The 26,726-nt window shown below is 37.9% G+C and overlaps 1 protein-coding gene across 1 annotated transcript in view; it reads right to left on the bottom strand.

The window, feature by feature from the left end:
- Positions 1-26,726, bottom strand: part of SEMA6D (semaphorin 6D) — a 604,413-nt gene that overhangs the window by 576,319 nt on the left and 1,368 nt on the right. The window lies entirely within an intron of this gene.

Genomic DNA, 26,726 nt, shown 5'->3' with positions numbered 1-26,726 from the left:
ACAGATCTGTGCAGCTATGACATGTAAAAACAGTTCTCACACAGCTCACACAGAAGCGTTTCCAAAGAAAGGACAAACTTCATACTGCATCAATCTGCTCTCTTCCCAAGATTCATGACCTTACACAGCTTCTGTAGTATGCAAAGCCACAAATCATTGCAGCTTAATAGAGCACTAATAGGAGGACCACCTCCCTGCCTTGCTTCATGCATCTCTGAGTGAGCTGACATCCAATAGAATGGTAATCAATACATACCTGACAAAAGCAATGTACATAAATTATAGATGAAAGATCATTTAAATACACTCAAACTGGGCAGTTAGCCCTTTATGTGCACTTGAAACACATCTTGTTATATGGAAACCATTTTGTGGTATGTAATTGCAAGGGAAACATTTTTTGACAGCGGGTCACGTTACAAATGCTGAGGCAAAGAACCAGATGGTACAGAGAGCCCATATCATTGGAATAAGAACAGTATTAAACCACCAGATACTTCCCACTTTCCCAAGGTCCAGGTCCTCTGTATCAACTGTGATACCTTAAGGTATTGACCACTTTCATCAAGGTGTTCCTCACTTAGCAGCTCTGCCCCATTCACTGCCTGCTTCTTACTTATACAATATTGCTTTTTTGATTGCTTTATCTTTCAAGCCAAGGAGTGCTGAAGGCACTGCTACCAATACTACTTGTGTTACCAATTCCTCTGCTCAAGGACCTGAGTTAAATAAAGGCACACATTATCATTCTCATCTTGCTTACAGCACATGGCTTCAGAGTAATTCCTCCTGGAACAGTTTCTCATCCATGTCTCCTATCTTAAGCAGCACAGCACTGATTTACACTAGTTAAGCATCCAGCCTATGAACTTTATATAAGCACAAGAGAAAAATCAAAGCCACAAGAGAACTGTTCTTTCTGTGGTGCCAGTGAGAAATGAGCTGGAGCACTGACATAACTAGTCCATGCATTTGTCACGAGCAAACTTCTCATTTTTCATCTTCTTTATTCATCTCTTTCACATGCTTTTCACTCCGTTTATTACTTCCTTCTTGTCTATTCTTTCAGCACTGAGGGACAAGAGAAAGGGCAATTGCATTCAGAGATATTCCCCTCATCTGAAAAAGGATTAGGCACCCCCAGAAACAGGAAACTATTATAGTTTGTTTTGCAGTAATTGCCAAGGAGTAAGTTAACACTCCACAGGCTATCTAAACTTAGAACAACTGGCTTCTTCAAAAGGTACGTTAACGTAACTTTCTCTGGTCATACACAAGGTGTGGGCATTTTCAATGGCAAATATACTGCATGGGTCAACTGATTAGATCTAATTTGGTCACTAACAGAAACTGTTAGATCAGTGATAGAAATATGAATAAAAAATTTCTTTAATGTTACGTTCATCTGAAATCTCATTTTCTTCTCTCCCATATATAACATGCTCACAGCTTCTGAAGATAGCATGAAACATATGAAGAAACAGACTGAGCAGGGGTAATCCAGTGCACATAAGAGAAAACTTGCAACCGTAACTGATACAAATTTCTTTGTTTCAGTAAAAACTTTCATCATCGCTGTGATCTTGCCTAGTTATTCTCCTCATCAACTTAATTATTTTTTTGAGGATTCCAGCTTGATAACCCACCCCTATTAAAAGGGGATTATTAAAAATAATCTTCTAATTGCTAGACCTTTCTTTACAGTGTACTAAAACAAACCAAATCTTTCCCTTACTACAAAATAGCCATCTAACTTGAATTCAAGTTAATGAAATTTCCTCTGCTCAGAGCAGCAATAAAAACCACTGAGCACGAGACTCACCTTGGTTTCAAGTAGTTTTACCTCACACAGATGGCAAATATCAGGTAGAACAGTATTGGAACTAGCTCCTCAACCACAACCACTCCTAGATGGTGTAGAGCTGATTCAGGCTACAGCCAGCACAGGTAGCAAGCTGATGGATAACTAGAGCTCAGTCTCTGCAACCATTAAGTGCCTGAGTGCAAGTGCAGAATTATTGCAAGAAATGCTATTTAACCCATTTATTAGTGCCACATATCCTGACCTGAGCTCTGATGCCACACAGCTGTAGTCCAAGTCAATTCCAGTAACTTAAGGTTACCAAAATAGGCTGTTCTGGTAATAAGTACCCAGAAATCTATAAAGTCAGACCAGAAGCCAAACAGCAATAGGACAACAATATATAATACATATAATTAAATACATAAAACAGTATAATTTTTCAAGATTAGCACATGACATAAACCCTATCCAGTCCATACACAGTTCTGCCTTGAAGGACTCAGTCAACACACAAAAAGAGAAGCTAAGTTCCAAATAAAATAACATGGATTTCAAGTGATCCTCTAGCCCTGCACAACCTTACTGCTTTCATCCAGGCTGTGCATTGCCAGAGGGAATCCTGGACAAGCTAGATGCCAATACCTTCTCTTATGTTGATCTGCCAGCCTAAGGTGCTGGTGTGGCAGCCCTTTCTGTCCAACAGCACTGGTCACAGAAGCCATTCACATTCACATTTCCCCACTGGCAGCCTTCTACTTTCACAGAGGAAGGAGGACTAGAAATTAGTAAAAAGGAAATCCATTGCTGGGATTATTTACAGAAATACCAGATAGTGTGCATTTTAAAAAGGAGGTGGCTGTGGATGCATTTCATTTCATTCACATGAATTTCATGTGAATTCAGTTATGTATCAGTTTAAACACAGGGGAAGCACAAAGCACTAATAAACACATTGAAGTTCATTTGAATTGAGGTGATAGGACTGTACTGACAGTAAGCCATCACTCTGGCAGTAACAGAGAACTTTGCATTGCCTGATGAAAGAGAAAGCAAGAGATGAATATAACCCCTCGAGTAGTACTCTATGTGATGGGTGGACATTTGATTACATGTTCATTATACCTTTTTAGCTAAGATTTCAAAATGCAATCTGCCAGAGCAGATCAAGGTGAAAATTATATATCCCCATATACATAGCTTAATGAGAGACAGGAGAACAATACCTGAAACTGCTGGAAACTTCCACCATTGTTATCAGCATGAACTGATTTGATCAGCAGCTTGTGCCAGTAGCTGCCTGTGAGGAAATGGGAAAGGGGGCACTGAGCTGGTATGCACAGATCTGTCACCGTGCAGAAGTGGAGTGTCCAGGTTGGAACAGTTATGAATTGGTGCTGAGCTGCCACCACAGCCTTACACCAAGGTCTGTCAGACTAAGTGTCCATCCTCACCACCCAAGATCAACTATGCCAACCAGCCACAGTTTCAACTGGGGCAGGTCTCAGTTATCTTGGTGCGTGCTTGTGATTACATCAGAGAAGCTTTAAACATCTCTCATTTGGTCCAATTGACATTTAGAGCTTAATAGTATCATGCTGCTTAGTACTCCTCCTTTCCTCTGCACCACGTGGAAAAAGAAGGAAAAAGGACTCTCCATTTATCTATTGGCTTAAGCCAAGGCACCCTGCTGCTGCCACATCAGCATTGCTGACAACTTTCTGAAGGAGTAAGCTGTCAACCTCGTGGCTGCTGGGTTAAGATCACAGTGAACTACACAGTTCAGCAGTGATGACTGACTCAAAGATGCTCTTGCATTCCTGCTCATAGGACTATCAAGATATGAAAGTGAAGAAATGCCTTTCATCAATATTCTTACAATGCTGAAACAAACATATAAAAATTCAGACAGCTTTCAGCAAATACTTTTACATTTTCAAATGCCACTGCAGATGTCACAGTGATGAACTCACCAATGTAAAAACACACCGTCTGACTGTCAACCCGTTTGCTAACCACTGAACCAAACTAGTCCATCATGAAATATTCATTAAAACAAACAAGAAATCATACAATCTGGCCTGTTTTTAGGGGTACAAACACAGGTCATGATAGGCTAAATCTTCTGACACTCAGATCTATTGTGAAATGAACCACAGATGAATTATAACTTCATAGGATCACCTTAAGGTTCATAAGGTTTCAGTGGCACAGATGTGTTCGAGGTGTGAGCAAGTAAAGTCTATAAAACTGACTGTTCCTAAAGCAAATCTGTGCTCATTTACTATGGAATCTAAGCTTTAAAAAAAGGAAGAAAAAAACTGTTATCTCTACACAATAATCATATCACTTTACACTGATCTCAATCACTGAAAAAAGCCCCTCCCTTTCAAATCCCACAAGACTTCTGAAAAATAAAGTCTTCATAACCACTGCTCAAACATTTCAGAAAAACTAAAAATTGCTACTGAAGACCTGAATTCACAATACTCAGTGGCACATCACCTTCTTTGAAAATGGACCAGGCAGAGTACTTTCCCAAATTAAAAAGCTACCAAAGCATATTTAGTCATCTTAGCCTTTGTACTGTCCAGAGCTTCATCCTATTTCAGACATTAACAACCTAAGACTCCACATTTGCAACAAATGAGTCATTGTTCAAGTTTCCCACCATAGTTTCTTCCTAGTTTGTCTTGTTTGTAGAAAATGTCAACTCACTGGGAAACTTATCTACAAAGATAATTCTGAGATATTGAGAAACATTACCTGCTAAGGGTATTCTGAGAATACATATGGACACAAGTTCCAAAGGCCAAAATAGTAGTATGACATTAGGCTCAGAAGTGAGGGACCATGCTGCTTCACTTTATCAACAGCACTGAACCAAAAGCATGGCCAAAGATGCCTAACAAATATTACTGGGGGGGGGGGGGGGGGGGGGGGGGGGAAGGAATTTCCTTCAAGCTTGGGAAGCAGTGAGCTTTAAGAACTATCATTTCAGATGAGGGTCTTAAATCTTGTTATGTATCCAGCTTTTTTATCCTATTTTCCTCAGTCTCAGCCCCCAGTATTGCAGGCTTACGAAAGTTTTCAGTCTGTCCTTTCAGCACAGGACCTGCTCAGTGCAACTAAATTCAGTATCAGCTACAACAGGAAACATTCTAGCAAAGCTTAGATTTATAGCTGCCTTTTTCTATACATCCTCAGTTCTACTGGTAGAACTGCAGTAGCCCCTTATTGAAATAAAATAAATCTTCAAATCTTGCTCTGTGAGTTAGAGTTACCTAAACAACTGTCATATGCAAATTCCCTGCAGAAGGGAGACAGAGGGATATATTGATATCTTGTAGGAACAAGCAAATTCATCTAACATGAACAAGAGCTGAACCATAGAGCAAGCTTTCCCTTCCCCAGATCCTAAAAGCAAAATACCTGTTATGTTCATAAATCCCAGATAGCCTGTGAAGTCCCAAGAGCTACTCTGAAATGAGTTTCCACCTTCAACAGAGCTACATTATTCAAAGGACCTTGCACATCTAATTTGTCATTGTAATGTATTCTTCAATACCTTGCACTGACATTGTGTAATTTGACAGTGTTACATGAATTGGTCTCTGAGGACCTGTTACCCAGTAATATTCCCAGTGCCGTTAGTTTCACTGCTGAACAGGGCCACTTTCACAAGAAGGACAGAGGACTTAGTTATTGCAAAATAATTATTTCCATATTGGTTAATTTTGTTACAAAGACTAAAAGCAGCCTCACTAAAGCTTTAACAGCTTCCACCACCCCCTCCCTCCCTCCCCTGCTCTCTCTGACAGAGTCTCTTAAAACAAAGCTGAAACTGCTGAGACAGCAATGATCAAAATTTATCATGTTCTGCAACAAAACATTCCATTACTTAAAAGTCTTTGTGGGGGGACACGAATCTTGTCTGTAAAAAAACACCTAAACGACTGCACAGTAGCTCCACAGATTAAAATCCTTGAAACCATGCACCACCAGCAGATTGCTAACCATCAGCACATGGCTAACATGCTTTCCTGAGCAAGAGGCAAAGAGGAGAACAGACCTGTGGGCAGTAAAGTAACAGCAATACCAAAACGTACAACCCAAGTTTGGCATATCAAGAGATTTTATCCAGAGTATACTGTATTCTGCATTCACATTCTAGAGAAATAACATTTTGTTCTAACAAAGAATACTTTTTTTTCCCTCCTTGTTACAGCTGTCAGATTACTGTGATAATGACTAGTCAAACAATGTTATCATACATATGTCCCTTAAAGCATATATTAACACAGTTTAATTAAGAATTAAGGAACAGATATCAATACAATCAGTGAAAAGTGAAGCTCATTAGACCAAATTATTATGGTTGGGGGGGGGGGGGGGGGGGGGGGGGGGGGAAGGGGAGAAAAGAGTGGAAATGAAAAACCACTCAACTTGACTGTTTAAAAAATACCAAAGCAACGATTATGAAAAAATTACTGGTAACAAATTTTAGGGAAGGATATACTGAGATTTGTAAAGAAAAGCAGTTGCAACAAGTAAGTATGTCTTCTAAGTAAAGTAATACAGATTTTCAGCTTTGCAATATTATAAGCTTGGTTCCTGATAATTCAGTGTACTTCTCCCTCTGCTGGAAAATCCATCATATTACACAATCCCAAAATGCATAAAGATGAAGTATGACTACAACATATTTCTCTGACTCCTCCTGCTGAGAGAGGTCAAGACTTTAACCTAAACACAGCTCACAGCCTTTATAATGAATGCTGTATTGCCTCAATTATTTATTATATTTCTCTTTGGATAGGAGCTTCATTTTTTAGTGAGTGACTTGCTATCTGAAGTCAATGAATCATCACAGCTACTTGTTAAATGCCAGAGTCGACGGCAACTTCAAAAATGTTCATGATAAATAAACAGATTGCCTCCTTTCAGTTACTTTTTTTCCTCCAGAAAACAGGGAAGGAATTCTGAATGTGTACAAAGTTCTGGAAGTCCATTGTTTCTCAAAGTGGAGAAAAATGATGAGCATGCAATTACTTCCTACGAACTTCTGCACATAGATACATAGAAGATAAACTCCTAATTTCAGTTTCTAGTGATACTGAAATTAAAGCTTAAGTGCAAACTGATGATTGGCATCAGTAACAGAGTGAAGCAAGTAACCAAGCTAATGTGGAGAAGACAATCTATTAAGATGAACTGATGGAATTAGACGTTCTGTACAAATATTTCACACCTAGCATAACTTCTTCCATTGTTCAAAATTGCAGAGAAGTTTCACTAGCATGTTGGAGTTCAGAGGTTCTACGGTAAGCGTGTGCAAATGAACTTCCATGCAGAGGAAATACGCACAGACAGGAACACACTTACATTGCCAGAACTGTTTGCTGCTGAAACGCAACCGGCAGAGAATGAGTTTGGGCTGGCTACTTGTCCACCCTCAAATACTCCAATGTTTCCAAGAAGCAATTAGCAAAATTTCATTCAAGTCATCAGTTCAACTCCTATATGCACAGCAATCACTGCATTCAGTTTGCACAAAGAATAATCAGAAAGAATAAACAACACATCAAAAAGCAATTCCTTCAACGTGGCACTTATTTTGTTTAATAGCTACATCACATGCTTTGGGATGACATTCTTCAATTTAGTTATCTTAATTGCATCATGATTGAACCCATTTTATGAAGAGAACAAACTGCAATGATTTTTGCAAAATGGTAGCCTACTGTCAAGTCAAAAAAAAAAAGCTTATTAAGTAGAAAAGTAGTACCTCATGAAATCCTGAGAATTGCTTTCAATCAGCAAGGACTAATTCAAACACCTCCTGTGTTGTACTTTCTTTTTTGAAAATAAGTATCTACTATCTTCCTAGCTCTACAGTACTTTAACTTCTTTGTTTTGCACACATGCAGTTGTTTATCTCAGCTGGCTGTATAACAGTAACATAGCAGAGGTATCTTGCTACTGTTTGTGTTCCTATTAACCTGAGAGGTAAATACTTTGAAGTATGATTCTAAAACTGTAATTTTTTTCTGTTCTCAATATTGTCTACCTTTAACAAAAACAAGGTGTATGCAAATTCCAGCCCCATCAACAAAACTCTTGTGACAATCACAGGTCTTTGGACCTAGAGGATGCCTGAGGAGCTTGAACTTTCAATTCAAGTGTATTTGAATGGCCAGATAAAAATCGCCACATTTGTAGATATCAAAACCAGTTCATCCCACATTAGAATTAGAATCAAAAATGAGAATTTGATTCTACGTGAGGAAAAGACAGCAGCACTGCTATTAACATTATTAACATCCTGTACTTTGAACAGTTGTCTGTTTAGGATAACTTTTCATCTACACACAGTATTACTTTAATGCAAACATTTTTAGTACAAATGAAACCAATATACTTTTGGAACCAAACTCTTCAAAAGAATCCATTATTCATTCCATATCATTCTAGTGCATGAAGAAGTCTGTATTCATACTGCCAAACTCTGTTATTAAAGATGAGTAGCTCTTTCACTGCTTCCTTTTGGGAACAGCACCTACTTGTGCTATGCCCTGCACACTGGTATCATCTGGGTGAGTGTCAGCTGGCATCAACCATGGCAGCAAGCACACTAACACCTCAGCAGTATGGGCTAGCTATCCCATGTCAATGCTTCAACCTATCTCACCACAATCACAGCAGTAAATTAGTATAATCCTTCAGACAAATGCCGATTAGTATTTAGCACAGCAATCCTGACCTCATCTCCAAACTAGAGGGAAAAAGCTTATCTTACAGCTTTTCCTATAAGGAAAAATGCTTATACACTACAAAACTACGTTTTAAAATCTGACCACATCACAGGTTCTCCCTTATAAGTGACTGATTCACGCAGGGCAACAGAACACTCTTGAAAACAGCTCTCTGATAAACAAGAGCATCCTGAACAGGTAGGTAGTACATAAGATAAGTGTAAAAGTCCTGCAAATCTGAAAGCGTCAGCATCTTTGAAGCTATTTCTTTCTCAATCTAGGCAATGTTTCTTAAGGATGAGTTTAAGACTAATGAATTTAGGATATATGACTAATGACTGAAAACAAGAAACAATAGCAAAAGATATTCAGGTACTCATTCAAATCAGACTAAATAAGTAGCAGATCATAATGAATAATGCAGAAGATCTGAAAGTGGATATAACATCAACACAAATATGCAAAAGAAGCCAAACCAGAGAGGAACAGGAAACAAATTACTCTGCATGTTTCACACACAGCTGCACAATCAGCGATAAAACCAGAAACCTCTGAGTAGGGGATACTTCTGCAAAGCTGTTTCAGAGAGAATCCCAACTGGTTAATTTCTCTGCAGCACTTTGGACTTTAGAACTTTGGTTGTAATGTAAGTATTCTAAGAGAATCCAGTGCTTTCTGCCACTTTAAATGTGATCATAAAAGATGTTGCTATAGTCGGTCTTCAGGCTTTTCTTTCAAACAAGGTTAGTGCAGTTTTGCTCAAATAAGGTATCGACTGGGAATCCAAACTCGTTAAACATTTTAAGTATTTTAACATTTTAAGCATTAGCTGCCATACATCCTTGACTGAAATGCAAATAAACTCAAGAACAACAACAACAAAAAGGATATTTACATATTCTTGGGCAACAGGATAATTCTAATCATTACCTACATTTCTTAACAATTCACTACATTGACCATGTCTGCCAGCAACACTTACCTAACATTTTGTTTTTTAATTTTTTTTTTTTTATAAGATGAGATGTATTCAAAGCAGCAGTACTAATTTCATTAGTTTCATTTCCTTGCCACTCCCAAAAACAAATATGTGAAGACAGAATGTAAGCACTGATGAGCAGAGAAATGGAAAGCATGTATCAGGAATTGGTCAAGCCATAACTTCTTCCTCTATTGCCACAAACATTAAGGTCTTTTTGGCTGCTGGGCTATCTTACTACACCAAGAACTGATGTTCTTGTGCATTCCATTGTAAAGTTCACTTTGGGGATTAGAAAAAAGTTCTTCATCAATAGGGTGGCCAGCACCAAGCCTGCCAGACTTCAATAAGGATTTGGACACTGCTCTCAGACATTGGGTTTGATGGTAGGTATTCTCGTCCAGAACCTGAAGCTGGGCTGAATCCTTGTGGATCCCTATATTCTATGATTCTATTTTTACCTTCATGGAATATTTACTTACCCACCCATGATGTATAGCACTCCTTTAAAAAAAAGAATGACAAAAAAAACCAACACATGCACTACCAAAGCTTCCTTAGTTCAGATTTCATTTTTCTGATAACTATTCCACGTTTATCCTGCTCCATATTTTTCAAATTAAAAAAAAAAGAAAAAAAATGCAACATCCTGTATCTTTCCCCTCAAACCAACCCTTTTCAGACTGCATAAATAGCACAGATCTACTCCCAGGTAATCAGAACATTTCCTGTAAATGACCTCTTCTTTAAGGATTAAGGATTTTATCTTGAACAATACTAGATGATCGCTAAATTAGAAGAGAGCTGCTTCGATGCAGGCTATTTTTTCCAAAGGTTCTTTTTCTGGAGAACAGAAAATAGCCATCAGTTACAAGCATGTTAGAACATGCCACAAAATATGCTAACCTAACAGATTCCCTCCTATGTGCTTTGCAACAGTTTTGGCAAATATTTTAAGGTACAATACAAATAAGACATATTTCCTGAATCTATGTTATTTAATACAAGAATGTGTATAATGTTACCTTCAAGTGCTATCATTCTGCTTCCTATGGTACAATTACAAAACTGGAAATATTTTTTCCTTCAAGGCACTTCTGCACTCAGCTTCCACTCCCATTCTGAGTAAATTGTTGACTATGCACCTGGCCAGATCTCCTATATTTCTTCATATCACGCACAGAAGAAGTTCAGAACTAGAAACCAGCAGTAGAGTACAATGTATAATTATTAACTTCAGTAGGAGATTATGTATGCACGAACAGCTTGGGGATTTTATGTATTTTATTCTCCTCTCCTTACCCCTCCCTTCAGAACTACTTCACCTATGAACCTTAAGGGTTAACTTTTATTTTTTAATTTTACCTCTTGCATATTTACTTAGAATTTACTGCTGTACTTTGTAAATGTCTATATAAATTTTGAAAAGTATTAGCCTTTAATTTTGCAATGTTATCATGCTGATTCCATTTGAGAAATATACATTTAAGGTAGAAAAATACTTCAAAGAAATGCTTCAGCAGTCTCTCAAAGTGGTAGTGTTTGGAAACAGCTTTGATTCATTTGAAACTAGAGTTACTATAATTTTTAATAAATAAACCTTGGCTAAGTTTAGCCCATTCTTCTTTTTCTAAGTTATCTACGTTGAACATTATTAACGTGAGCAAAGATGAATTGTGAGCCATGAATATATATCTGCATGACTACACACGTCAATGTGTTGATCAAGAATTGATGCTTCTCATTCAATCTCATTTACTATTGTACAATTGTTTACTGACTTGCCCCTTTATAGTATAATTTACAATTCTCAAATCAGAAGGATGAGAAAAAGTTTCAAATGAAAGGCACCCAGCACACATTCCGTACACTTGTTTCTCCTTACAGTAATGTTTGAATGGACATTCTATGAATAACTTTAGACTCACGCATCCAAAGGAAGGAATAGCAGATGTAAATATTTTATTCAAGAGCAAATCAAACAGCTGTTTAGATTTCGAGTGAACTTGAAAAGACTATACTATTCTGGTTCAAACCCAGAAGAACAACTCCACCCGTTCTATTTACATATCATATTTTCCTCGTTTACATTATTTATGGAAACATTTATTCTGGGACTGAAATTTTTCAGACATTTTCTCTATCCAAAAACAAACACTGTCTGTAATTCCTCCTGTACACCTACAAGGAATTATAAACACATACCAACAGAAAGATACAACTACTTGAGAACAGTATCCTTAGTACCAACCTCATCTCTGCTGATGTCTCTCCAGTGCCTGCATCTGACTCATGCACCAGAAAAATTACAAGACTCTTAAAAACTATATACTGAGTGCTCATTAGTTAAGACTTAAAATGTTAGGCTCTGCCAAAGAACTCTTGAAACAAGCCAAAATCTCTTCATGAAAAGTTATTCAAAACATACTGCTTTAGAGAGAAAATTATTGTTGCAGAGGCACTGTTGCAGATGCCTAATTTTCTTGGCAGTTACTCCTCTTCACACTGTTCCCCTATATTTTCCATTGATTTATGTGGGTGCAGACTCAGTCTCCTAACATCTTCCATAACCACATCATTTTTTTTTCAAGTAGCTGATCCCAGTCAAGAACTTTAAGTGCACCTAACTTCTCAGCTGTTGGTTTTTATGCAAAAGCAAAAAGAACTCCCTCAGTTTAATGATATTTCTCTCATCAATTCTGATTGAAGAAGAGAGGGTTTTTGTTTTGTTTTGTTTTTGTACCGGTGGCTCTTATTTAAAGATCAAAATCTCATTCAAACTTGCAAAATGCACATGCAATCAGCCAGACCAACAATATCATTTTATCTATAATTAAACTCTGTGCTATCTAAACCAGTAGTAGTGGTCAGTCCAAACTCTGCGTTGCATCTATACCCTCTTGGTAGAATGCTGTACTCATCCACAAGATGAGGCAAAAAATATTTAAGCTCACAGACCTGAAGGGCCTCCACATACTTATATGCTTTTTTTGGTGATGTCAGGTGAACAGCAGGAGGCAGATGTGTCATTTAGAAAGTCCTTCCTTGAAAGACCTGTCGCTAAACCAGATGGGATTTGTAGACAACCAGAACAGACTGTTTTTGTAACACTGAGGAATGTCATGCTGCACTACAAAAGTTCTATAGCTGTCACTGTGAAGCACTGCTGCTTCATCTTGCCATGACATTGTCACACTTGATCTCTCACTTGATCTTCCATTCACTTATCCCTTGCCTTGAAGAAGAGTCTCATACGACACCATTGCATCCACTAAAATTCTTGTTGTACCTAAGAGTGTAAGCTAAAAGCCAGTAGCCCAAGGCCATGTCAGTGCAAAAGAGATGTGTCTCACCGCAGATATATTAATGTTGTCACACTGGAACACACATACACATGCATCTTCACAAGTTCAACTTATACCAGCTTGACTTTATCTGGCAGCACAACAAAATACATTGCGTATGTACAGCAGGAAGAGCTTACAAAACAGAATAGGCCTAAGATAATGAGTTTTTAGAGGCTTAGCACCGACTGTCCATCAAGCTTCAAAGCCTAACTTAATATATGCTCTGAATTTTATACGTAAAAAAGGGTTAAATGGAGCCTGTTTCAAGATTTCATTTCCTATTTCCAGTCTCCACAAGGCTTCCTGTCAGTACTGATAATGAGTCATACCAGACTTCAGAAAGAACTATAAGTTAATCTTTTTAATTTTGCATTGCTAAATTGTTCAGTTAATAGGAATAGATCCTGTTGCATCTCTCAGTACAGAATGCTCTTCATGCTGTTTAGAAAGTACAGACTATGTTTACAGCTTTGCAAGTAACTTAAGAACCTGACTCCTTGTTTACCAGCATTATTTTTCTTACTCCATCTTGACTGGCAGAGTCAGATCACAGCAAGCTGCACAATCTCTGTGTTCATGCTTAAGAGTTCCTTTGAGGAACACTGATGGCTGAGCGACTATTTTCAGGTTTATGAAAGTTAATTTTACTGTTCATCCCAAGACTCAAAGTCAGCCACTTAACAACAGTGCCAACTCTTGAGAAGCAAATGCTGACAAAACGCAGTCCAGTCCTGCTCTGTCAGATAATAGGATACACCTAGAAGTTGCTGAAAAGAGAATAGCACACTACTAGAACAACAACAACAACAAAGCAAACATGTAGAGATTTCATTGTAAGAAATGAACACAAAAAAAGTTTGGAACAAATTCATAGAGTCAATAACAATGAAAAGCTCATAAGTCATCCTAGCTAAGCTTTCCTTCTAAAATGGAGATATAACTTGAGCTTTCTGTACTTGGTAAAATGTCTGCCTCTGATGGAAGTCTCATAGACTTCCCTAACAGCAGTAAGATTTTTTTACTGATTAAAATCAATATCAACAGGTTTCTCCACAAAATCATATTTTCTACTCCTGTTGCTGAAAGATGTATTCTGCTTTCTCAGTGAGAAAGAACAAAATTTAGGTCCTCAAGTTCCAGTACCTGGTTATGGTATTGGCACAGAAACACTCACACAAAAATAAATAAATACTGTCCCTGGGCTTCAGAATATTTATTCTCAAAAGTAGGAAAGCACTAACAGTACCACCTTACAGACGAACACTGTAATTAGAACTATACGATTTCATGAAGTATATGTAAAAATAAGGAATTGAATCCAAACCATCCCCACGAAGCTTGAAGAGAATAACGTTCCTCACATTGCAATAAGTCTTTCCCCGTGGTCATTAAATATGTGATAAAGTTAGTACCATTAATTTTTTTTTCTTTTCTTCATTCTCATTTCTCAGGCACATTTAAATTTGTTATCCTAAAGAATACAGAGATCATATACGTGGAAAATATACATGAATCTCAGGTAGTTTTACCATGGTTTCTCCAAGGTGCAGTTTTTACAAGGGAAAAAAAAAGACTAATAATCCTCATGATGTATATAATCAAATATAGCCACTGGGTGTCACTAGCATTCCATTACAAAAAAATGTCAGCAACAGTCTAGCATTTGCATCTATTTTAGGTGGAACTATTTCAGTATGATTGGACAAATCTCAAGTTCTAACCCTTCATAAAATACCCACATTTTGAGGACCAGCACTAAATTTAAGCATAATAATAAATGGGAGCACAGAATCTCACGAGTTCTGTGTGCTTTTCCAAGATTCCATACTATTCCTGACTCAAATCTAACTGAAGAGATTTCAATTTAGCAAGCAAGGAAATCCTGCCATTGAATAGTAATACAGGAAAGCAGCTGTTTCTCTGCTGCTATTCAGAGAACAGACCAACATAATTAGTTGGGGTCAAACAGAACAAAAAAGTCTGCTCCTAACAGTGGGGGAAAAAAAAAACCTAACAGACCTTTTGTTATCATTGCCATCATTTATATTGAAATCCAGCACTGACAAGAACTTTTCAGAGTCCTTTTTATCACTATATGGTTGATGTATAAGTGAGGTGTAAAGGCACGACTCTATAAACCAGTTCTCTCCTTTGGCCTCCAGTAAATTATCTTCCCACAAGCAATGCTCACTCTACTTCAGCCTGAATTGAATTAAAAGGATGTTCTTTCATCAGAAGAGCGTCAAGTGTTTGGCTGACATTCTTCTAATTACTTCTTAGCAAAAGATGCACTAACAATCATTCATGACAAAATATACCTTATTGAGGCATTTTTTTACTTCTCCATAATCCTGTTAGAATACGTTAAGGGTAAGGAATACAAAAATGTTATGCTAATAGCATTACCCCCAGTATAAAGACTTATATCATCATTAGTGGTTCAACTTCTATCACATTTCAAAGTCATCACAGCTGACTTAATAAAGGTTTCCCTTTGTGACAACTTCATACTGTCCAAAGGACAGTATAAATGGACAACAGAATGACAATTTCCATTTCCTCTACTATTCTGTCATCTAATTACGATGTCAGATGTCATCTTACATGCAATTCTATAAGATCATATATAAAACATATGCATTATCTACATATCATATATATGTATTTATACTGTGTGTGATAGATATATATTTATTAGTGTCTCTCTTTCTAGAGCTATGCAACTACAATATTCACCATGTTACTCTAAGGAACCTGACAAGACAACATCAGTAGAAGCAGCCTAGTCAAAATAAAGCGCAGGAAAGCTAGCAAGATTATCTTGCAATTTTTTCCTATCCAATTATTAATAAAACATTTTAAAATATCTTACATTCTTATTAAAAGGAATAAATACATACATATACATTAAGGAGTTATATAGTTGAATGGGATTTTAATGAGATAGGGGATGATTCTTAAATGACACAAGCACAAATAGGTTTTCTCAAAGACAGCAGACTAGGATTGATTTGCATTAACCAGGGCCATTTCTAACTACACTTTTCATGATTACAGTACAAAGAAAGATTAGTGATGAGAAAAATCGTTTTATAACCAAAGATTCTCTGATGTCTGTCAACCCCACAACAAACACACATTTCTGGAAATTTAAAACAAATTTGTAAGTCTGATTTGCGCTAAAAGACAAAGCTGAAGATCTTACCTCTCTTTCAAGACTAAGAAAGATTTGTCCACAATCCAGGACAAGTTATAGTTACAGGAGGCACTATTCCTAAACAGGTGTTTCTGACGACGTAAATTGGATATTCCATATTTTTTCTTTTATCATTCAGTTTTTCAGGGAGAGAGAGGAGAAGGTTTGTGACCATTCATGTCCCTGGAGATGTTTTCTTTAACTTAAATCTTATTAAAGTGTCTGGAAGGCTTATGCTGTCTCTCTCTAGACATCCATTCTGCTAGTATGTGTTCTTCCTGGAACATAAAGTGTTGTGTGATGTGGCCTTTGAGGATGCTCAGTCATTTTTCCAAGGCAGCTAAGAGTACTCCTTTGGCAATTATTCTAACCTATTTCATAGTATTGCTCCTCACTAATTACTAGCAAAGAGGGACAGATTTGCGCTTTGTGACACTAAACTGGAAACCAAACAGTAAATGTTTAAGAGCAACATAGCTGAGAACAAGGTTATACAAATGAATATCTCTTTGGCTAGCATAAATCACCCCAAAATAACTTTGCAGAAAACACCTTTTCCCAAAAATATTACTTACAGACAAGAACGCAGCACTGCTCCCAGCCTCCCCCCTTCTTTTTGATTCTTCTGCTAAATATCCTATCTCTGTACTGATCTTCCTACTGTACACTCCAAAAAGTGGAGGAGAAAATGTAATGGGAGTGAAAATTAATTTTCTCCCTTGATCAAGTTAAGGTAAGGACAAGATAAAGGAAAATGTTGTGAATCGTTCTGATATTTTTGAGCAGGTGCTTCTGTTTTTTCATAATGGCAAATTTAAGGTCTACTGAACTCCAAAATGAACTTAAAGGCAAAAAGAAAAAAAATCTACAACTGCACCTCACTGGTGAAAGTAACTATGCTGGAAATCAATGCCACGAGAAGTTCCCCTTTATGTCCAGAGTCACATCTGGTGAAACCAATGGTAGTTGCTACTGCTGACAGGACCAACAACTCTGAAGCACATCAGTTGCCATGACAATCATTTTACCCAATGAATCACAGAACTTTCTCACAGTTAACGCCATCTGGCAGAGTTCTGTAGCATTTGTATTACCTAAAGGATGCAACTCTTTCTATGTATAGTAGCACAGACTATTTCCCCATCTATCACATCCAGGGGACAACTAAAGCAGGTTTTGACACACAGACAAACAATACTCAAAAGGTGCTTAGATGTTTTTACTGCTTCTTCTGCACTAAATATGCTCTCTTCCAAATTTAAAATAAATAAATAAAAATTTTTACAACAAGAATCACACTGGTTGTGCTGGCTTGTCATTTTATCTCCCACTCCCATCTGTTCAGTTGCTCTCAGCTGGAAACTAGAGAAAAAGTCAGCAACATTCAACTGCTGTTTTCCGAAAGATGAAACAGTAAACAGACCAAAGTTTAGAAAAAGACCCATATTACAGACTTCTCTTCTCAATGCACTTGCAATTTTTTGTATACTGCATATATTTATTTTACTGTTAAAAAAAAACAAATTATATAGCCAGGTCAGCCTAACTACAGAGTGACTGCACAAAAGCGCAGTTACCAGCATAACTTCTACATTTAAACTCTACAGAGCAAAATACATAAATCCTGTCAGCTGTCTTCCCCCTTAGAAAAACAGTCACTTTCAGTTTCTACATTTGGAATTCTTTACATCATTAGAACAACTGCACAGATGGAGACCTCACAATGGTGCTAGAGGTCTAAGCACCCAAGCATCAAATTAAGCTGTATAAACCATAATTAATGACAGTATAGCTAGACTGCAAAGTATCTGATTTGTATCTACTGAATTTCTTAATCATGGCAGGAGCAAATAATCAAGCCAATTTTAACACGCAGCCATCTCTCCTTTCCAAAGCTGATTTTTTTTTTATTTCTTTTTCCCATTTTAAGGACCAATACATAACGGGAATAATTAATCTTTGTGCTGGCACTGAGCCCAGTTCAAGAAACTAATGGCAAGCACTCAGCTGCTCTTGAGCCTTCCAAGGTTACTCTGGATCTTTGACACAAAGCAGAACAAATCCAAGGCTAATCTAACTCACTACGTGGAGCACCCGCACCACATCTCTGCTGTTGCTATTGGCACATAGCAGCTGGGAACAAGAAATTCAGCCTGGATATCTCCTGCTCTAGGGATCCCCAAAGAGGGGAGGCAGAAGGTTAAAGACAGCAGCTACTGTTCTATCACTATCCCACCCCAAGATGTCATCAACAAAAGTGACAGATTCTTCAGCCAAGTGAAAGCTGGTAACACCAGAATAGGTTAACATGTCACAATGAGGTGTTGAGACAGACAACAGGAGAGCATTTGAACATCAGAATACAGTTTATAGACACGATATATTGTACTTCACATCTTATAGTTCAGTACTGTGGCACAGCTGCCCAAAGAGCTATTTCCAGGTGGGAAAACAGCTGTCCATGACGTTGAATATGTGGCCCTACTCGCACATACTATTACATTGCTGGTCCCATTAGGAAAAACTTGTCTTTAAGACCAGCTGACCTTAACATTTACTATCAGATACCAAAGGCTAGTAATCTGAGGCCTATACAGATGGTCCACTGTACAGCCTTTGTTGGCTATAATCCTATAACAGTGAATGTTAAAATAAAATTGTTTTGGATAGGTTATTTGGCCAAGAATGATGGCAAATACCCATCAGTAACAAACACGGCAGCAACTGCAATTATTTTAATTGATCTGCTGAACTCTGCAAATCAAAATATAGACACTCTGAGAGCTATAACTACAAGCTCATCATGAAATCAATCCTTTTAGGGTTCAATTATTGCAAGTAAGATATAAAAAATACCATATGATCCAAATAACAGACTGTTGGTCCTATTACATTAATTACTGGGTTTCTGTATTCACGGGAATAGCAAATCAAAGAAAAAAAGACAATGTTGATCAGATATAGGGAAAAAAACAGCGTTTACAAACTTAAGTAAAGGAGGCTTACTTGTATAACACCCATGGAAATTTCTAAATATTAAGAACAAAGAGACTTGACTTGGATTTCAGAAGAAATAAATATCCATGGAGAGAAAAAAAGCAGGTTTTGCCACAAGTTTAACATACGGAAAATTATACAATTTTCTGCTCCTCTTAACGCAGCAAACCTTTGTGAACAGATGGTAGCAGATCTGTGTGATGCAGTGGGCAGCATTTCCACATCACGCTGCTGGCAAATATCACTGACATTTAACTCATTTATTCCTGTGCACATCCTCAAAATACACACACGTATTGCTGCTCTGATAGAGGTGTATGGCACACACCACTCAAGACAATGGGAAAGAGTGCTCACTACTCACTTCTTGAATTGCACAAAGAACAGCTGAACAGCTAGTTTCCTCAGCACTCCTCCATGATTACAAAATTAGTCTTGCCCTCTAATTCTCGGGCAAAAGCAGATAACACCTATTCACCCATTCTAATTTAACCAAAAGTGAAGTCATGACAGGTTAAGAAACCAGCCACCACATTCACATGGTGGTATTAGAAGGCTTCTACTGAGGCACAAGCTGTTACTTAACCAGGGGATAAAATGAAGCCTGCCACCTTTCTAGTCTCCTTTTATTGCTCTTCCATGTTCCCTGTGACATCAGCACTCTCTTTAGTACCGCCTCTTGCCTTCTCTATCCAAAGGTAACAACACCAGTTTCCTCCTGCGGCAAATGAGACAGATCAGGCTCTCACTGAAGCCTTTCCATCAGAAGAAGCCTAATTAAAGTTCTCATCTCTACCCTGCCACGAATTTCCCTGATATTCTTAAGGGACTTCTGCTTTGATTAAACTGAGAGGGAATTCAAGATCATGGCAAAACAGAGGAGGAAGAGAAAATGACAGGAAAGCAGAAAACACAGTAGAGAGGGGTAGAACAAGCTAATAAATAACACAACAAAACACTAAAGACACAGACAAATTAAAGAAAACCTGAAACACTCTTCCCATCGTGTCAAAATAGTCAAAACTATTGGTTTAGTTAGGCCCAACTTCTACCTCAGCTGGATTTAAGGTGTGTGACTGGATAGTCAGAACGCGCTTCCAGAGAACACTTTGCACAGTATGATTATTTATCATGGCTAGCACTCAGTTCATTTCTTATGTCCTGTTCATGGCTGTAGGAACCAAGATGAGGTTTTTCATATGCATACATCTTTATTGCCATCTCAGAATTGTCTGCAAGATCAGACTACATAGGTCACATCCCAAAATAATCATAGAAATTCTCAACCCCATATAAGGATTCAAGCAAATTTCATTTTAACATCTTTCTCCAGCATTGTGCAGGATCAGTTGAAGACTTGAGCAAAATCTACAGGTTCTTTACCAGTATGCTGACTTGGCAATCAACATTCCTTAAGTGTGCCTGCCCTGTGAATCTCCACAGTTAAAAAACCTACGCAGGATAGAAGGTGTATGGAACAGAGCTGTTACATTTATAACCTCCTGGGAACTATATTTAGCTTATTATCAGCAGTAACTTGCTTTTTATTATTTCCTACAAGTAACACAATTCCAACAGAAGAACGTCAACAACCAGTTTAAAACTCCAGTCTATGGAGATTGACAGATCATACACAACCTTGAACTTTCCTCTAGGAAACCTTACACGATGCAAGATGTATTTTACCAACTGAATACAGAACTAGCACTTTTCTCTTGAGGTATGTGCCTTAGATGCCAAGGCACATAGCTCATTTGCAAACATGTAGCACGTGTACCTTAAGTATTAATAAAGTTCTTTATGTATTATTGCAAAAAAAAATTGCAAGCGTTCTTCTATGGAAAGAAAATTATGAACAGGTGTTAAACCAAGCAATCTCCACTGAACTCTATTGCAGTTATGATTCACTAACTCCCACAGCCACAGAAAGACAAATTTCTGCCTTCCTGAAGGAGGAGATTTGGATAGCAACAAAATACCCTACAACTAAACAGGGTCAGACAGAAAGAACATACAGAGACCTTGGTAGCATGGTGTAATGCAATAGTAAGCACAACAATGACAGCAGAGCAGCAGGATCCCAGGCTGCAACAAGTGAGGATTCGCTCAAACGCAACAGCAGCAGGCACAGAAATAAGGAAAAGTAACTGCTTACCTTTAGAAGTCCTCTGGTACATTGGGATCTCCAGCAAGATGGCCTTACTTCCACTGCCAACCCTTAGGAGGTCTGGGAAGGGGTGGATCCTGGCTCCACCCCTCTGGTCACTTAGGGGGCACTGCACTGAATTGCATGCACCTGAGCTCCCCTGGGTTGGCCCTGCCTTCCCACCAGGTGCTCAATCACTGGTTCAAGCTGTGACTTAGCATTTCTGCTACACATGGCTTTTTAGTACTTAAAAAAACAAAAAATCATAGAAACAACACAAGACAAAATACCAATTTCAACTGCAAGCTCCATAGCGTATATACTAAAGATCTTACATGTTCACTGTGATTAAAGAACAAAGAAAGTCAGAATCCACATTAATTTTTCTGTTTGAGTCTTTATGGGCTCAAAGTAAACTATCCACTTGCAATTTTAGCTACTACCACTTATACAGAAAGGCAAATCTAGAAGTCCCCATCATCAGAAATCATTGGGTCAGAAGTCAAGCACATACCTAACAGTTACTTCCTTTCCTAGTAAGTCAATTTGCACTTGGCACAGGATCCTGTACAACTAAAATGTCTCTTTATTCTAAATAAAACAAAATCATTAAGAAGACAGCAGTAACTCAGATTTAATTCACTGAAAGACTGTTCAACAGCCTCACTGTTGCTTTCCACCTCCTGAAGTGCACTTCACTAAGAACATTTTAGAATGGATAAGAACAGCTGAATAATATTCAGTGCAACTGATTCAAATGACTTTAGTTTGCAGTTAGATAAGCATAACAGTTATTTCCCCTTTCTGGACAGAAAGCAGACACACTGGAGGTGTCTGGAGAAAGACAAGAGAGGGGTGGGGGAAAGCAGTCTTAAAAATAATTTTCAACTTCTCATTTCTCAGGAAATTTCAGCTTTTCAACTTTTTTACTCTGATTGATAGGGGGGAGAACATCAGACTACTGTACCTTCCCAGTTATGAATAAATAGATGCTCAATTTTATGTTGCTATCTTTTAAAAAGTTAATTAGACAAAAGAAACTCCTGAAATTTCAAATATAAATTTCATCATAAGAGATGCCTCGGAGTTATGTTAGTAAGAAAGAATATTGATTTACTTCATCTCAAATGGTTTATAACTGTCCTGGCAGGCTCACTGGGAATGCATGAAGCTCCCAAAACTTCCCACAGCAAACACATTTGTATTGCCTAAGCCACACTCTATATAGATATATATAGAGGAAGTATATATAGAGAGAGAAGTATATATACATATATACTTCTGATTGATTGATATGATTTTGATTGACATAGATTGTGCTGTTCTTCTCAACACAAGAAAATGCCACTGAGTCAATTAGCGATGGTTCAAATCTTCAGCATCAACAAGGTCACTGCATTTATGCTACTGACTTTAGTACTGAAGAGTTAATGGTTAAAGTCTCAAAGAATTATCAAACCAAATTAAACCCCAGCAGCTTGCATACAGATCAATTACACTGACCCATGACTTGTTGCACAATGTACTAGTTCACATACCAGTTCACACATCTCCTTCCATGGTGTATTTCCTGTACAGTCAAGGAACTAGTAAGTTCTTCTAGAGTGGTTCAAAAAACCTAGTTAGATAATCTACATGAGTTGTTCCTCATATACCTTCATTTGAGGACACAAAGAACAAAAATTAAACTATATGCATAATGTTCCCACTCCTTTCCCTCACTCAATGCTAATGTGGCTGTATCTAGAAAGTCTGTAATGTTTTAAATATTGAAAGCGTAGAAGTAAGATGTTCATAACGGCTTCAACAGCTAAATAAATAATTTCATATTTTATACTCATCTGCAGTTCAAAGGAAGTAAAAGCACCAACTATAACATTAAGAGCTTGGTTGTTTTTGCTTGCAACTTGAAAACTTGCATCACAATAATTTGAAATGTAGATAAAATTACAGTAGGCTCAAGGTCTTACCAAAAGCCACTAAGTCCTAAGAATCTGTTGCTTTAAGATACATTCAGATACATGTAGAAAATGAACTAGGCAGAATGACACTGCAAGCAAAAGGTAGATTTTTATGTTACTTTAAAAACTATAGATAAGTGTTGGCAAAATTCAAGAAGCGTACCAAGAAGAAATCAAAATGGAAATAGGAAAAAAAGTTAATCCCTTAAAGATTCTCATTCCTATTGGAAGAATAACAGTCTTATAAGTAAGGATGTATTAGTGATGACAAACACCACATTTGAAGAAATACACAGTAGAAGAGCTAATAAGAAGCCAAACCACACCTTAACTAAGAAAAAATGTCTCAAATACAAGTCCAAAGTGTTCTGTCATATGTTCCCCAGAAGGACTTTCAATTCAAGTATTTCTTAACCTTCCCTGCAGAATCATTCCTGTGCTTACTGTAAATCTGTTGGTGTTGAAGATATGGCCCATGCCTGAAAATGGTCATCTGAAGTTCATACTATGAGGCTTGTTCTGGTGTCCTGGATACGAGCCCATACTGTAAATAACCACATGGTGCACCTTTCTTTATCAGCTTCAGGACAGAAACATCTGCCTTTGAGAGACACAGCACTGAAATCCTTACTGTGGGACAATGCAACTTAGTTTGGTTTCATCCTTCATAAGAAAGTACATACATGAGGGTTTTGTTTGTTTGATTTTTAAAAACCAGAAAAATTCCCAGAACATCTGTCATACACTTCTACCACCTTCAAGATACTCAGTCTCATACAGAACGCTTGCTCGTGTCTCAGGAAAGTCATTTGTATGCTGTTGACAATAAATTATTTGTAATTCTACTGAACCATAATTTAAAGTGAAAGTTAAGAAAACATGGACTTAGAATCCCTCCACTGAATTCACAAATGTGCATGTGCATTTAATCCTATTTTCCAGGTGCTTGGGAAATGTATAGAAAAGCCAGAAAAAATGTGATCAGAAAAGCAGAAGTACAAAGCATCATTCTGCCATCTGATGGAAAATATTTACATTAAAACAGTGCCTCCTACTGTACATTAATATTTAGACCCACAGGAAAAGATTCCAAACATTTATCCACTAAAAATTTCTCTACATTCCTCTATCTCAGAAGCATTCAGGAGAGAGCACAAAGAACAAACTCAGCCAATGGGACTTGTTAATCTTTCATTAACATTCAGTGTCAAGCTGCATGTCACTGCTCAGACTAATTCACACTAACGCTGTCTCTGCTTTCTTATTATTTAGGTATTTACAACAGAAAAATAAACTCCTCAACTGTTCCTTGGAAAAATCCAATACCACCCACCTGTCCTCCAAAATTCCACCCATCTGGAGCCAGCATCATGATTAGACAGACTGGGAAGACAAGCCTTGAGCCTCCTGGAGGATATTAAGGCAGAGCACTCCTAGAGATCACCTGCCTTTTGACATGGAAAGAGTCAGCACCTTTAAAATGAGTGCCTCAAAGCCTCTGCGCTCTTTCAAATATACAGCCTTCTCCCTATCCCACAGCTCAATGATGAGTGCATGATTTTCTCCAGGTGAAGTTAACAGCCGAATTTTAGTTCTAGAGGAAAACAAACAAACAAAAAAAAAAAAAAAAAAACAGACAGGTAGTTTTTCCTCAGGGAAGAAGACCATTTTTTCAAGAGCACTGTGAAGGTTTGAGGCAGTTATCACAAATCACGATGAAAACATTCACAGAATCATAAAAACACAGTGCTGAAACGTTCTGTCTCTTCTGAGCAGGCAGAGGCCTTCAGCAGCCCTGAAAACTGACAAGCAGTGCAAACAGGGTGTGTTCTTCACTTTTAAAGATACCAAGGCTATCATGCAGCACTTCACCTTTGAAAGAAAGGCAATCCAGAAGAGCTATTTACCTTGCATAATCTCTTCACATACTTGTTATTTTCCTCCCTAGGCTGTGCTCGTTCCTTTCATACACCCTTTAGGATTTTTTCCTGCACAGATTCCACAGCAGCCTTTTGAACCACTTTTAGCCTTCCCGTAACACATCACCTTTTGCAGAAAGGTGGGATTATTCTCATTCTACAGCTATGCACAGTAAGCAAACCCAGAAGAAAAGCTTTCTGTTGGTTTGGTTTACTTAGTTCTGTTTTGTTTTTCAAATAACCATGGTTTCTTTATCAAAACATATATCCTCCTGATGATTTATATACCATCTTCTTCTGCTGAGTGAAAATACCCCTTCCTACAACAAATGGAAATAAGTTATTTCTCCACAGCGTTTGTGTAGTTCTGTTCCTGTTTTCTAAATTGGGATCTTTCATTCTCCTCCCTCTCACTCTCTTTGGAAAAGCAGAGAAGTCAAAAATCCCAACATTTGAACACCTGAACTTTTATTTTTCCCCGTGTTGTTTGGGAAAGCAGAAAACAAATAAACAGTCATCCTGGTATACTATGCAAACAATCTTGAGAGGTCATCTAATCTATCTTGTTAGCAGTAACCAGGAGCTGAAGTACCCTCCACATTCCTAACGCATGCTTTGATCTCCACTTAAGATGCTGCACCAACTGAGGAGTATTAGCAGGTATTAAATGGACTTTTTGTATACTTCTGCTCTCCTGCAGTAATACGGCCTCCCCTCCCACAACTCCAGTAAATTACAGACAAAACAGGGAACTCCTGGGCAAGCAGCTTAACGCAGAAGTATTGCAGATACCTTCCTCTGTGACCCTAAGAAAAAGTAATCAAACAAGGCAACAAGCTAGAAAGAAGGAACAAAAGGAGAAAAAAAGAAAGAAAAGAACAGAACGAAGGCCTCTATGTTTTGTGGGGTTCTTTTTAATACAGTTTTATTTCACAGTGGGAAGGGGTAGGAGGGAATGGCAAGGACTGTTTCATGCTCTTCTGCATAGTGATCACCACTATGTGTGTTGAAAACTACTTCAATATGATGGATTTGAATCATGGGTAAGGATGAATCAACAAAGGCTGACAAATAAAACTTGATTTGTCAGCGAAACTCAAACGAAAACACTTGTTTTCAGGAAGAATGTGATGGCCTTATCTGCAGGCACTTGCAGAACAGTTCTTGCTCAAAGGTCTGTGCACAGAGCTGACCATATCTATAGGTTTCCACAACCACAAATACAGCATTTTACTAGGAAAGCTTTAATTTGGTGTTTCCCAGTTTCCTCTGGGCAAGAGGCATCTTACCTGCTTCAGAGTAACACGTATCATCTGTTCCAGAACAAAGTCCCAGTGGAATTAGAGAACCACGTAAGTCAAACACCAAAAAGTTTCTCAACAACCCAAGCAAGATAGAAGTCTTTCTTACAGTTGGCGTGGCCAAAAGTTACCTGTACTGTTAGTCTAATTTGGTAGCAGAAGTCTGGGCTGAAAACCAAAGCTCTCATCAATTTTATCTCTCACCTAGGAAGACAGGTGATTCTGCAGGTACTGTGCTTTCACTTAAGACTCTATGCTGACAAAAATCGGATGGGTTCCCTACACGTGGGAGAGGACAATGCTTTCCTTAAGATCGGACTGTTC

Source organism: Gallus gallus, chromosome 10 (genome assembly GCF_016699485.2).
Source record: "Gallus gallus isolate bGalGal1 chromosome 10, bGalGal1.mat.broiler.GRCg7b, whole genome shotgun sequence".
NCBI classification, from domain to species: domain Eukaryota; kingdom Metazoa; phylum Chordata; class Aves; order Galliformes; family Phasianidae; genus Gallus; species Gallus gallus.
Note: the sequence above shows the minus strand (reverse complement) of the source record. Positions and strands in the feature narration are given on the sequence as shown.